Below are 13,594 nucleotides of genomic sequence, written 5' to 3'. Positions count from 1 at the left end.
ATAATGTATATTTTTATTTTTACTTTATTCAATTTTTTCAAATATATATTTTAATATAAAAAATTATTCTAATTATTTTAATTAAATTAATATAAATTATCAATTGACATCTTTTAATTTATATTTCAGACATTGTTCCAAATATGTTATATTATTTATGCAATATAATACAAATGTGTTATATTATATAAACATAATTTTTTGAAAATTTATCATTGACAAAAGGTGTGGGTGACATGTGGTAGATAGCAAGTTGTCGTGGCAATAGCAAAAATTGTGGTGGCATTAGCAACACTCTCATTTCAATCCTACTTGAATATATATAATCAATAAATAAAAGTTGTATATATTGAAAAATAAAGCTAATAAACAAAACCAAACTTATTGATGTTAAGCACCAATGAAAAAACACATTATTGCATAAGTTATGTATATGTTTATTATTTCTTGATAAATTAGTGAACATGATTTTATGATTAATTTTGTTTGTTCTTTTTATTTCTAAATTTGATGAATTTGGAAACTCAGGAAGCCACGAGTGGTGAAAGGTTGTATGAAAGTGGATTGCAGCCACACTGCCTCAAAGGAGTCTATTAAACTGGAAAGTCATAAAATAGTCCCAACTATTATTTGAAACTGCATTGTCAAGGATATGATTCATGTTTTAAACATAATTATATCTGTGAGAAATCAAACAATTTTCAAAAAAATAAAAAAATAAAAAACAGGACCTCAAAGATACACTAAAAGCAAACAGTTTTATATATTTGTATTCATATTATATTTATGTTTTTCACATTATGATTTTTATTTCTATAAATTTTTACTATTTTTCAATGTAAATAATCATTATTAAAATTGCTTGAATAACATCAGCAAGCATGTAACGGATCATCTTATGAAGTTCTAATATACAAAATGTTCAATGGCAAAACAATAATTTCTTGATGCTTTCTTAACATTCCTCTTATAAAGTGTAATGCACACTGATTTTGAACAACAAGGTGTTGTTGATAGTGGAAAGCATTGCATAAAAATCTTGAAATCAATTGTTGAAGAAATTATTCAAGACATATTATTTAATAACAAAGAAGTGATATTTTGGAAATATTGCAATGCAAATATTTGATATTGTCCATAGAGAAAAATGATGGTGCCCAAACCATCATTTTGTGTAAGGTGACTATTAAAAATATAACCTAATTTAACTATGTTAGTTCTTTTTTGGCATATGGTCCCATTAGAAACTCTTATTTGGACACTTGCATTTTTTTTTTCACCTATGACAAATGACAACCAATTGATGTCCTTCCACTTCCTAGCTATTCTATTTGTTGATGAATTGCATAGTGATAAATCACTATTCAATGTCATGGTGAGGTTTTTTAATGCAATATGCTTTAATTAAAGTAATAAAATAATTGAAACATCAAGATATAGAGCACCAAATATGACTAGTTGTATCTAAAGATTTTCACCAAAAATTAAAGTTGGAACAATATCTAATAAGTTTTATTGTATTTGGTATCTAATACATCAATCTAATCTTATTATAAAACAAGATATCATTGACATAATTAACTTATGTATTTTCAATTTTATCACAACTTTGACAAGAAATAATTGATTTTTTGCATTATTAAGAAATTCTCATTAGTAGCATGAAAACTAAATTCTTATATTATATTAGTATTTAAAGGATGCCACTAAATAAAATTTTGAAGTGATTATAAGAAACTTACAAGTAAGAATCTTTGTATTTGATGAGAAATGATATGTTACATCTTTGTCAAATATATGGTAATTAGTGGCTTGTGCAATTGCATTCTATTTTGATATTCAATTGACAACATTCATTACACTCTGTCAAGGACAAAGACTCGATGAGGAAAAATATACACCAAAAGGCTATCTCGATATAATAAATCAAAATATAAACAAGTAGGTATATTAAAAGGAAACTGGAATGGCTATTGCCACAAGACAAGAAACTAAAGACTCTTGAACCTGGACTAGAAGCAAGAAAGGAGTTGACAAGAGTGAAGAAGCCTTCAGTCTTTTCTCTATATATACTATCTAACTAGGGGCTACGTGGCGACGTTCTATAGGACCTCCAATATGTGTTGACTTTGTAGGACACATGCCTTGACTTACAAGGCAAGTTTTTCTACGTGTGGGCCACATAGTTAGCTTGATCTTCAAGCTAACAACATGTGTGGCACATGGCCAACTTGTTGACCACGTTTCTAATCCAAAAAGTCAATTAAAGACACCTATGAAGTCAAAGCAGCGTCTAGAAAGTTTCTAGGAAGCTTCTATATTAAATATTATAGAATTAACTTACTTTTATCTACTTTTACTTACTTCTACCTATTTCTATATGTAATTATTAGCTTACATGATTATGGCCATGACATTACCCCCCCTTCTAGAGACGAGTTCCACGAGGAGCGGTCATCATATGTTGAGGAAATCTATGATGCGACGAATTGTATTCGCCACATACTCTGATCTCTATTCTCTTCGAAGATGATTAATAGGGCCTCTCAACCATCGATAGTGTCCCATACTAGGGCGGGAAGACCACCCAGTTATTTGATCATTGTTGAGGCCTTCGTAACTTCCTTCGAATAGAATATTCGGAACACCATCAGGAGTTGTTCCTACCTCTAGCAAAATCACCAAACATCGAGAGTCCCTTCCCAAATCGTGATACCAAACGCGTTGTATCTCACCATCTGTTCGAGGAAGAACATGTCATTCTTGAAGATCTTCATCTCGATTGCGTCGTCTTGAAGGTTGTGACAATCGTAATGTTTCATCCGGTAGGTCAGCAAACGAAGGTTCTTGAGTTGAATCCGCTGGTTGTTGGCTCTCCATCTAATTAGCGTCACAAATGCAAAGAAGTTACAAACAAGGTTAGGAAATTGAATGTTATCTTACTTCAATTTTGTCTCTTTTATAAGAGAGATTTTCATCTTGGTTTTGATGGATGTCGTTGATGAAAAACTTTGACTTTAGCTGATGCATTTCCTAGATTCCTAGATGGCTCCCATGTGCGTTCACTAATATCATATCCGCGCCAATGAACAAGATATTCCAGCTTATTTCGGCGCCGCCTTGAGTCTAATATCTCTTCCACCTCAAATTCTTCATTATTATCTACTTCTATAGGAGGCGGTGGCATTTGTCTTCTTCCTTGTATATCCACTGTCTTATATGGTTCAAGAAGAGACACGTGGAATACAGGATGGATCTTCATTGACTCCGGTAGATGTAACCGATATGCAACTGGGTTGATCTGTTCAGAAACAGAAAAGGGGCCAAGCCTACGATAGTCTAACTTGTCACAAGGTCGAGTAGTCTTGATATTGCGACGAAGTAGCCATACCTTATCATCCACGTTGATTTGTGGTTGCTCCTTACGATATAGATCTGCATTTATCTTTTGTCGTTCTTGAGCTTCCTTCAATTGCGTCTTCATTATTGCATATAACTCTGACAACCGATTTGCCATATCTTCTGCTGCAAGATTATCAACTTTTGAAAAATCAAAAGTATCAAGTCGTGGATGATAGCCATAATTGGCAAAGAAAGATGTTTGTTGCGTGGAAGAATGTACCGTATTATTATAAGCAAACTCTGCCAATGGCAGAAGGGTTGTCCAATCATCTTGTTGGTAGTTGATAGTACACCTTAAATATTGCTCCAAGACTTGGTTTACGCGCTCTGTTTGTCCATCAGTTTGAGGATGGAAAGTCGAAGATAGCTTTATGTCCACTTTTAAAATCTTGAAAAGGGTCCTCCAAAATCTTGACACAAATTGAGTTCCCCTATCTGATATGATATCTTTAGGTAATCCATGATAGCGATAGATATTATCAATGAAAAGCTTAGCTATTTCTTCACCTGTGATAGATTTTGTACATGGCACAAAATGTGCCATCTTGGTGAAACGATCTACCATCACAAATATAGAATCATAAGATCTTGAGCTTGGAAGATCTGTGATGAAATCCATAGAAACAGAAGACCATGGTTGTTCTGGTATAGGTAATGGCTGAAGAAGTCCGTAAGGTCGATGACGAGGAATTTTTGATCTTGAACAAATATCACATGATTGTACAAAGTCTTTGACTGACTTCCACATTTGTGGCCATCAAAAATCTCGTGATATGAGTTCCAAAGTCTTATTATATCCAAAGTGCCCTGCTGTTGGAAAGTCATGACGTGCTTGAAGAACACGTAAACGTGCTTCTCCTTCTAGAACATATAGGCGTCCTTCAAAATATAATAGATTATTCTTGAACTCGAACTTAGAAGGATCATGAAACTTGAAAGAATTATTCTCGATATCATAAATAAGAGGATCTGAGAACATACTGGACTGGATTTGCTTGAGAAAAGTTGAATCAACAGTCAATGTTGATTTCATTGCTCGGAGATGAAATTGCTCCGGTTTCAAGAGGACCGTTCTTTGTTGCTCAAAAGCTGCATCTCCTTCTTTTGGTGCAAAATAAGAACGTCTAGATAGGGCATTAGACAAACCTTGTTGTTTTCCTGGCCGATAAGTGATAATGAACTCGAATCTTGACAAAGACATACTCCAACGAGCTTGACGACGATTCAACACGCGTGCTGACATGAAATACTCGAGGTTCTTGTGATCTGTATACACAGTGACTTGACTAGAAGCACCTTCTAGATAATGACGCCATTCTTGAAAGGAATCCACGATCGCAAGAAGTTCTGTATCGTGGATCTCATAATTGATCTCGGCTGCTGAGAATTTTTTTGAATGAAAAGCTATCGGATGAAGTTTGTCATCTGTTCCCATTTGTGATAAAACTGCACCCAAGGCAAAATCTGATGCATCTGTTTCCATAAAAAATGCCTTGGAAAAATCAACACGATATAAGACTGGTGCAGAGACAAACGATGTCTTCAAGGCTTCAAATGCTGCTTCCGCTTCTTGATTCCATTGGAATTTATCTTTACTAGTCAAGCGTGTAAGTGGAGCTGCAACTCGTGAGAAATCTTTGATGAAGATCCGATAGTAATTCGCAAATCCCAAGAAACATTGGACATCTCTTACTGTCCTTGGAATCTTCCAATCCATGATTGTTTGGACTTTCTTAGAATCCATCATGAGACCATCATTTGAAATGATGTATCCTAAAAAGTCAACTTGAGTAGTGTGAAATACACACTTTTCCATCTTGGCGTACAATCCTACATCTCTAAGTTTTTGTAATACTTGACGAACATGTATTTCATGTTCTTCGACGTTCTTAGAATAAATCAGGATATCGTCTAGATAGCAGACGAAAAAATTGTCTAAGAATTCACGAAATAAATCATTCACGAGATGTTGAAAAGCAGCTGGTGCATTCGTGAGTCCAAAGGGCATGACATTATATTCGAAATGTCCATACCTGGTTCGAAACGCAGTCTTCCATTCATCTCCTTCTTTGATCCGTACTAGATTATATGCTCCTCTTAGATCTATTTTTGTATAGATCTTAGCTTGATTCAACTGGTCAAGGAGTCCTGATATCAAAGGTAATGGATACCTGTTCTTGATTGTGATCTTGTTGAGTCCTCGATAATCAACACATATTTGTAAAGATCCATCTTTTTTCTTTACGAATAGAATTGGAGCTCCTGCTGGAGATTTTGAATGGCGTATGAAATTCTTCGCTAAATTCTCGTCAATATATGTCTTGAGTTCAGCCATCTCATCTTGCGATAAACTGTAAATTGGTCCAAATGGTGGCTGAGTTCCTTCCTTGAGGTCGATTGAACAATCATATGGGCGATGCTCAGGAAGAATATCTGCATTCTTTTTCTCAAAAACGTCTTGATACTCCTGATATTGACTTGGAATGCCAATTGAAGTCTTTACGTTTTCAGAAATAGGTGCAGCATAAATAGCAAAAGTTGATCCTTCTTTTGCTGCGTGTATAAATGCTTTTGCACCTATCAGTACGGGTTTTACTATACTAGACTTATAATTTTTTACTTGGTTGGTAGAACTATTAATAATGCTTTGGGAAAAGTCAAGTTTACGCGAATTCCAATCTATTCGAGGGTTACATTTTTCTAGCCAGGATAAACCTAAAATAACTGGATTGGACGGGGATTTAATTATGTTAAAAGCTATGTAGCTATCATGACCGTCTATTGTTACTTTTATAGGATGAGTTTCATGAGTGACATCTCCAGAAGACAAGGGACAACCATCTATGACTTCTACATGTACTGGTTTAGGTTTCTGTACACAGGGTATTTTACGACTTTTAACAAATTGTTCATCTAAAAAACATGCTGAGGCTCCCGAATCTAATAAAGCAGAGGCTTTGTAATTCTTAGGTCCTAAATATAAGTCTATTATAAAACAAGGAGAGGGTTCTGAGGAGAGGATAGGACCTTCATTAGGAATTGTACAAGGTTCCAGCTGCACGGTCCCTATTGTAGCTGGACGAATCCGTTTTCCGACATGTTGTCTTCTTTGACCGTCGTACCCCTCATTTTATAGTTGCGTCGTTTCTTTGGACAATGTTGAGCAGTGTGCTTAAGTTCTCCGCAATATAAACATAATCCTTCTTGACGACGACGAATCTTTTCTTGCTCAGTTAGGGGTTTAAAACGTATCGCGTCAATTTGCATGTCTTCTACTTCTGAATGTATGTTTGGCAAAGATGTTGATGTTGCCATTGAGTAATAACGTTGAGGTTCCCGTGAATGATTCTCGGATCGAAATTCAAAAAGTCGATTATCACATTTTACCGTAAAATCGATTGCTTGACTCAAAGTTTGAGGATCAAGTAAGTTGAGCATCAATTTCTTTACTTCGTATTGCAATCCATAAAGAAATTGACTGATGAGTGCAGCATCATCCCACTTGATGTCAACTGCAAGTTGTCAAAATTGTGAAGCATACACTATTACTGAGCGATTTTCTTGTCGCAGAATTTGGATCTTATTTGTTGCAACACGAGTTGCATCGTGTTCACCATACACAGATCGAAACTCCACCAAAAAAGCTTCCAAATTGTCCAATATTGGATTTCGTTGTTCAAGAAAAGACAAAAACCACGATAATGTAGAACCAGAAAGTAGAGTGCCAATAAACCTGACTTGTAATCCTGGAGTTGGATAGCTTTGCGGTTGAAGTTCAATTGCCAATTGTACTTGATTGATGAACCCTCGAAACTTTGATCTTGTACCATCAAATTTCTCAGGTAAGGCAATTCTTGGTTCTCTAGTGCTTATAAGGTGTTGTACAATTGGAGAAGGAACGTGATTTGTTGTAGATGTTGAAGTAGCTCCTATCAGCTCTATATCTCCACTTTCTGCTATTCTTATTGTTTCCTGTGTTGGTGAATTGAGTTGATGCATCGCAAGCATTAACTCCCTCATTTGCTCTTGCATTTGTGCCATTGCACTCTTCATTTCAACAAGCTCTGCCGTAATGACACTAAGAAGAAAAATTTGTTTGATATTGCTCAGGACAAAAGAAAAGAAAGACTTGATAACAAAGAAGATACTAAGAACAATATCAGTTTAGAAGTGGGTAATCCGCAAACTTCTAATACGCTTATGTCTTATCAAGAGAAAGGGGTAATCCACTCTTACTCAAGAAAAAACAAAGCTCTGATATTGTAAGTGTACTCTTGTCAATCTGTCAAGGACAAAGACTCGATGAGGGAAAATATACACCAAAAGGCTATCTCGATATAATAAGTCAAAATATAAACAAGTAGGTATATTAAAAGGAAACTGGAATGGCTATTGCTACAAGACAAGAAACTAAAGACTCTTGAACCTGGACTAGAAGCAAGAAAGGAGTTGACAAGAGTGAAGAAGCCTTCACTCTTGTCTCTATATATACTATCTAACTAGGGGCTACGTGGCGACGTTCTATAGGACCTCCAATATGTGTTGACTTTGTAGGACACATGCCTTGACTTACAAGGCAAGTTTTTCTACGTGTGGGCCACATAGTTAGCTTGATCTTCAAGCTAACAACATGTGTGGCACATGGCCAACTTGTTGACCACGTTTCTAATCCAAAAAGTCAATTAAAGACACCTATGAAGTCAAAGCAGCGTCTAGAAAGTTTCTAGGAAGCTTCTATATTAAATATTATAGAATTAACTTACTTTTATCTACTTTTACTTACTTCTACCTATTTCTATATGTAATTATTAGCTTACATGATTATGGCCGTGACACACTCTAAGTTGATATTATTATTATTGAATAATAATATCATTTCTTTTTGAAATTCATGATTGATATGGAAATTTGTATCAATAGTAATCAAAATCTTAAATTGAATCTTCTTTCTTATGACATATACATTATAAAAAACTTTTTCTTGTTTGGATAATTTGTTACTAATATACGTAATTTATTCTTTATCTACTATAGCATCAACATGATAGTCTATGAATTAGAATTCTTTCTTAGTAAAGAACTTAAAGCAATTGATTCATATATTATTGTCATTTTTTATCTTATTAGTTTAAATAACATTATAATGCATACATTATTTTATATATTCTTACGATTAGATTAAGATGCATCTCCAATTATCTAGTATTTTTTTAATGGACTTAGTGAGCACATTGATTATTTATTTTATAAATTTGGTTATAAGTTTTATTAAAAGCTAATTCAAATAAGTTATATCATCAAGTACATGTTCTAATTACTTTTCATTAATTTTACCTTTGTTTATTTCTTAGCAATATTGACTATGTTATATCTACTACATCTTATATTTAAGACAACTTCTTCTTTGTGAGCTACTAATGAAATAAGAGTTGCTTAGTTGTAACAAAACATTCATTAAAAGATGTATTGCACTTTAAGTAATATTATTTAAAAAACAATAAAATTACACATCTTGTCATATATATATATACATATTTACGTAAATAAATAATATTAAATAAAAAATAAATGTAGATAGATTTGATATTAACTTATACAAAAGCTTCTTAAAAGCTTCATAGATGCATATTTGACTTTATACATGTTTGTAATTGATTAGTAGGTTAAAAATTTAGCCAATAAGTTAGCCACATGTCACAAGTATTGATAGCTTGTGGTACAAGCTAACAATGTTGTGTTTATATAGGAAACTTGCCTTGCAAGCTAAAAAATATATCTTGCAAATTAAACATGTATTAGAGGTCCAATAAAACATCACCACATAGCTTCTAATTAGATAGTATATATGGAAGTAAGAATGAAGCCTTCTTCACTCTTCTCAATATCTTTTTAGTCCATAATCTTATTTCAAGATTTTCTAGTCCTCTTGTCTTTAAGAATAGCTATTCTAATTTCAATATTACATTAATTTTGGATAAATATCTACTCTTTTCATCAATCATAGAAGTAGTATTCCAATACCTATAGAAGAAATCAATAATAAAGTTTAAAATCTATGCCTAGAAGTTGTATAATTGAGAGAAGTAAATAGATTAAGTTCACAACTAAATCTTAGAAGTCTTGCTACTACAAGTATAGAAGAGGCAATGATAAGTATATTGGAGAAGTTCAATAGAAAAAGATCAAATTTTTGAAGATTTCTACAACACATAAATCTCTATCTAAGTTTGCAAGCTTCTCAATACTTTGATGGATTTAATCAAGTTAGATTCATAGATGCATTTTTCTTTGAGAGTGTTGTTTCTTGGTTTGCACTATTTATGGAAAAAGATTTACTTCTCTTCTATGATCTGAATTCATTCTTAGAAGTATTTATGGCTACTTTTAGAAAAAATAATTGAAAAAAGTAGCAAAGTCTAAACTTGTATCTTTACAACAAGGATCACATTCAACCACCATATATGCTATAGAATTCCAAAACCTTGCTTGCAATGTAGATTAGAATGAAAAAGTCTTTATTAATCAATTTTGATATGAATTAAAAGATAACATCAAAGATTTATTGTTGACAATGCCAAGAGTAGACTCACTAGAAAAATTAATTGCTCAAGCTATTACATGTGATAATTGACTCTTGAAAAAATGCCAAGATGAAAGGTTTGATTGGAGATATATAAACCAAGCAATGGAAAAAACCTCTAAGTTCATTGAAGTTTATTCATCAAGATTAAAACCTATGCAAATTAACACAATACATTTTAAATTTCTTACTAAGTAAGAAAAGACTCAATGCCATCAAGAAGGTTTATACTTATATTGTAGAGAGCCTAAGCATACTATTTAATATTATCCAAAGAAGTAATATAACCATAAAATGAAGATCATAGTTGCCAAAGAAGATAGTGTCAAAAAATAAGTATCTCCAACTATGATAAGGACCATGTAGTTAGAATCTTATATATCATCTAGTAAAGGTTCTATTCTTTTTAGATCCCTCACCTTACATTATAATAAAATTTTGTGTATGATCAAAAAATAACAAATTCTTTGTCTTATTAGATTAAAGAACCTTAATTTCTTTTATACACAAAGTTTTTGACAAAAAACAAGAAATATATTTAGTCAAGAAAATCAAATCCATATATGTACAAATAATTAATTTTTTTTTTATTATTTTTTAGAAATATTATTTATGAAACTATTTTTTTAAATGTAACAACTAATGATCAAAATATCTTAGTAATATTTAATGTGATTAGATCTCCATTCAATGCAATTATTTTAAAATTATCATGATTAAAAAAATATAATATTTAAATAGATTGAACTTCTTATAACCTTGATTTTTTTTATAATTTAATTTAAGATTCTATTAGTTAAGTAGAAATTCATAAGTCTAATACAGCCAAATCTTTATTGATAGGTGTAAGAGCTTATATGCATGCTGCAAAAGAAGAGTCAATTTTATAATGTATGCTATATTTATTTTTAATTGTAGAAAGATTACAATTAATATTCCAAATCAATATTAAGATAGTAAAGATGTTTTTAAGAAGAAGAATGTAGATATCTTTTTAGAGCATCATCTGTATAATTATTCAATTGATATTCAAAAAGAAACTCAATTACCATTTAAACCAATCTATAGCTTATTGCAAAACCATTTGACTACACTCAAGGAATACATTAATAAAAATTTGGTAAAAAACTTCATATGCCATTTATAATCTCTAGTAGATACTTCTATCTTATTTGTAATAAAAAAAAGTTGGATCATTGTGGACACATGTAGACTATCAAGGGCTCAATAAGGTCACCATCAAAAATAAATATTCTTTACCTTTGATTTCAAGACTTCTTGATCAATTCAATAAAACAAAGATCTATACAAAAATAGATCTATAAAGAACATACAACTTGATATGCATTAAAAAAGAAGATGAATAAAATACTATATTTTTAATTAGGTATGGACATTTTAAATATAATATTATACCTTTTGGACTCATAAATGTACCAATTACTTTTTAACATCTTATGAATGATGTTTTTTGAGAGTTTTTTTGATGAGTTTTTTATATATATTATCTAGATGATATCTTATCTATTCTATAAATATAAAAGATCATGAATTCCATATTTGTCATGTATTACAAAAACTTAAAAATGGAAGATTATTTACGAAGATATAAAAGTACATATTTTATATTACTTAAATTGATTCTTTAGAATACATCATTTTAAATAATGGCCTTATGATGGATCCTAAAAAGGTTCAAACTATCATAGATTGAAAGGTTCCAAAAATAATAAAAAATATCTAATATTTTTTAAAATTTATTAATTACTATTGGATCTTCATCAAGAATTTTTTTCAAGATATAGCTTCTTGAATATGACTTATATGTAAAGACAAACTTAAATGGAATAAATAAATTAAAATATATGTTGAAGCTTTGAAGACAACTTTTATTTTTGTACCAATCATGTACTTATCACAAATATATACATTTATCTCAATAGTTACTTATATAATTAGGTAGAAATAGATAAATATAAATTAATTTCATAAAGTCTTCTAGATAAGCTTCTTAGAAGCTTTATAAATGAAATTTTGATTTTAGATGTATTTATAGGATAAAAACTTTGCCAACAAGTTAATCACATGTTGGTAGCTTGTAGAACAAGTTAACTATGTGGCACATACATAGATAACTTGCTTTACAAGTTAAGACATGCGGCTAACAAAGTCAACATGTTTTGGAGGTCCTATAAGATATTGCCACATAGCTTTTAGTTAATAATATATAGGGAGGCAAGAGTGAATCCTTCTTCACTCTTGTCAATGTCTTCCTAGTCTTTAGTCTTATTCCAAGACTTTCTAGTCTTCTTGTCTTTAGCAATAGCCATTCTAATTCAATAATATATCATCTTTGAGTGACTTTTTAGTTCTTTTTAATGACACAAGAGTGAATTGAGGATTTTCTTTCTTCGAGATTCATGTCTTTGACAATATTACATCAACTTCTCCAAAAATATTCTTTATAAAAACAAATGTATTAGAATTTACTTTAGGAGTAGTATTATCAAAAATAGAAAAAGATGAAAAATTATATTTGTAAACAAAAATAGACCTCCATTAGTTAGTAGTCCGCTTTAGTTTATAAAAATTTAATTATTTATTAATTTTATTATTTTATGATTATCATATAACTAGTATCCAATAAATTCTAAATTCTCTAATTGTGATCTAAATAAACTCTCCTATTAAGAATATAAGCAATATAAATAATTCAAAAATTACATACTTAGAAAAAATATTTTTTTATAACTTTATTTTTATTATAATAGAAATTTTATTTTATTTATTTATTTTCTAATAATAAAAATTATCCAAGCTAAAAATTTATATAATTTTTTTTATCTATAAATAAATTTTCATCCACAAATGAATTTTTATCCACAAATAAATATTCATTTATAAATTTTCATATAATGTGATTTGAATGCATCATTGATTTCATCTAAATTAATTCATGTAATTACAACTTAACTTCATTTAAGTTGACTTAATTCTCAAAGTGATTTCATTCAAATATCAAATTTTATTTGAATATTTTTTTGATAATATTACTTTAGAAATTTTGTTTAAATTTTGATGTGGCTTTGACTTCTTTATATCAAAGGTATTGAAAACTTTGCTAATTGCAATTTTATATATTGCTTTAAGTCTAGAGCTAGACTTCAGCAAAACCTTTGCCGATCATAATTTAGAATTCTTGTGTTTTCTATTTTAGCTACTTATCTATTTAGGATTGTAACACTCTATAAAGACTAGACAATATAACTTAACAACTTATCAACTATCTAATATTGACACTTATTAACATAAGCCCTCTAAGCTCTAGATTTATAGCCATAACTTTATTATACTTGTAAGTATAATGAGACTATAGTAACAACGACTTGAGCTTAGTCAAAGAAGATAATTAAATACTAGTCATTGATACCTTTGAAGAGACTAGGTTGCAAAAAGAAAGAAAAAAAAGAAAAAAAAAATCGAACTAAGAGAAAGATTGGAGGAATGACTAATATGATGAGAATTTATAAAAACAACAACAATACTTCAATTGAATTAATGAAGAAGTCATAATGTTGTCAATTGAGAAGGGTCCTAACTTCTTGAGCAATA

This window comes from Physcomitrium patens, chromosome 25, assembly GCF_059467195.1.
Source record: "Physcomitrium patens ecotype Gransden chromosome 25, ASM5946719v1, whole genome shotgun sequence".
Taxonomy (NCBI): Eukaryota; Viridiplantae; Streptophyta; class Bryopsida; order Funariales; family Funariaceae; genus Physcomitrium; species Physcomitrium patens.
This window is presented reverse-complemented; position numbering follows the sequence as displayed.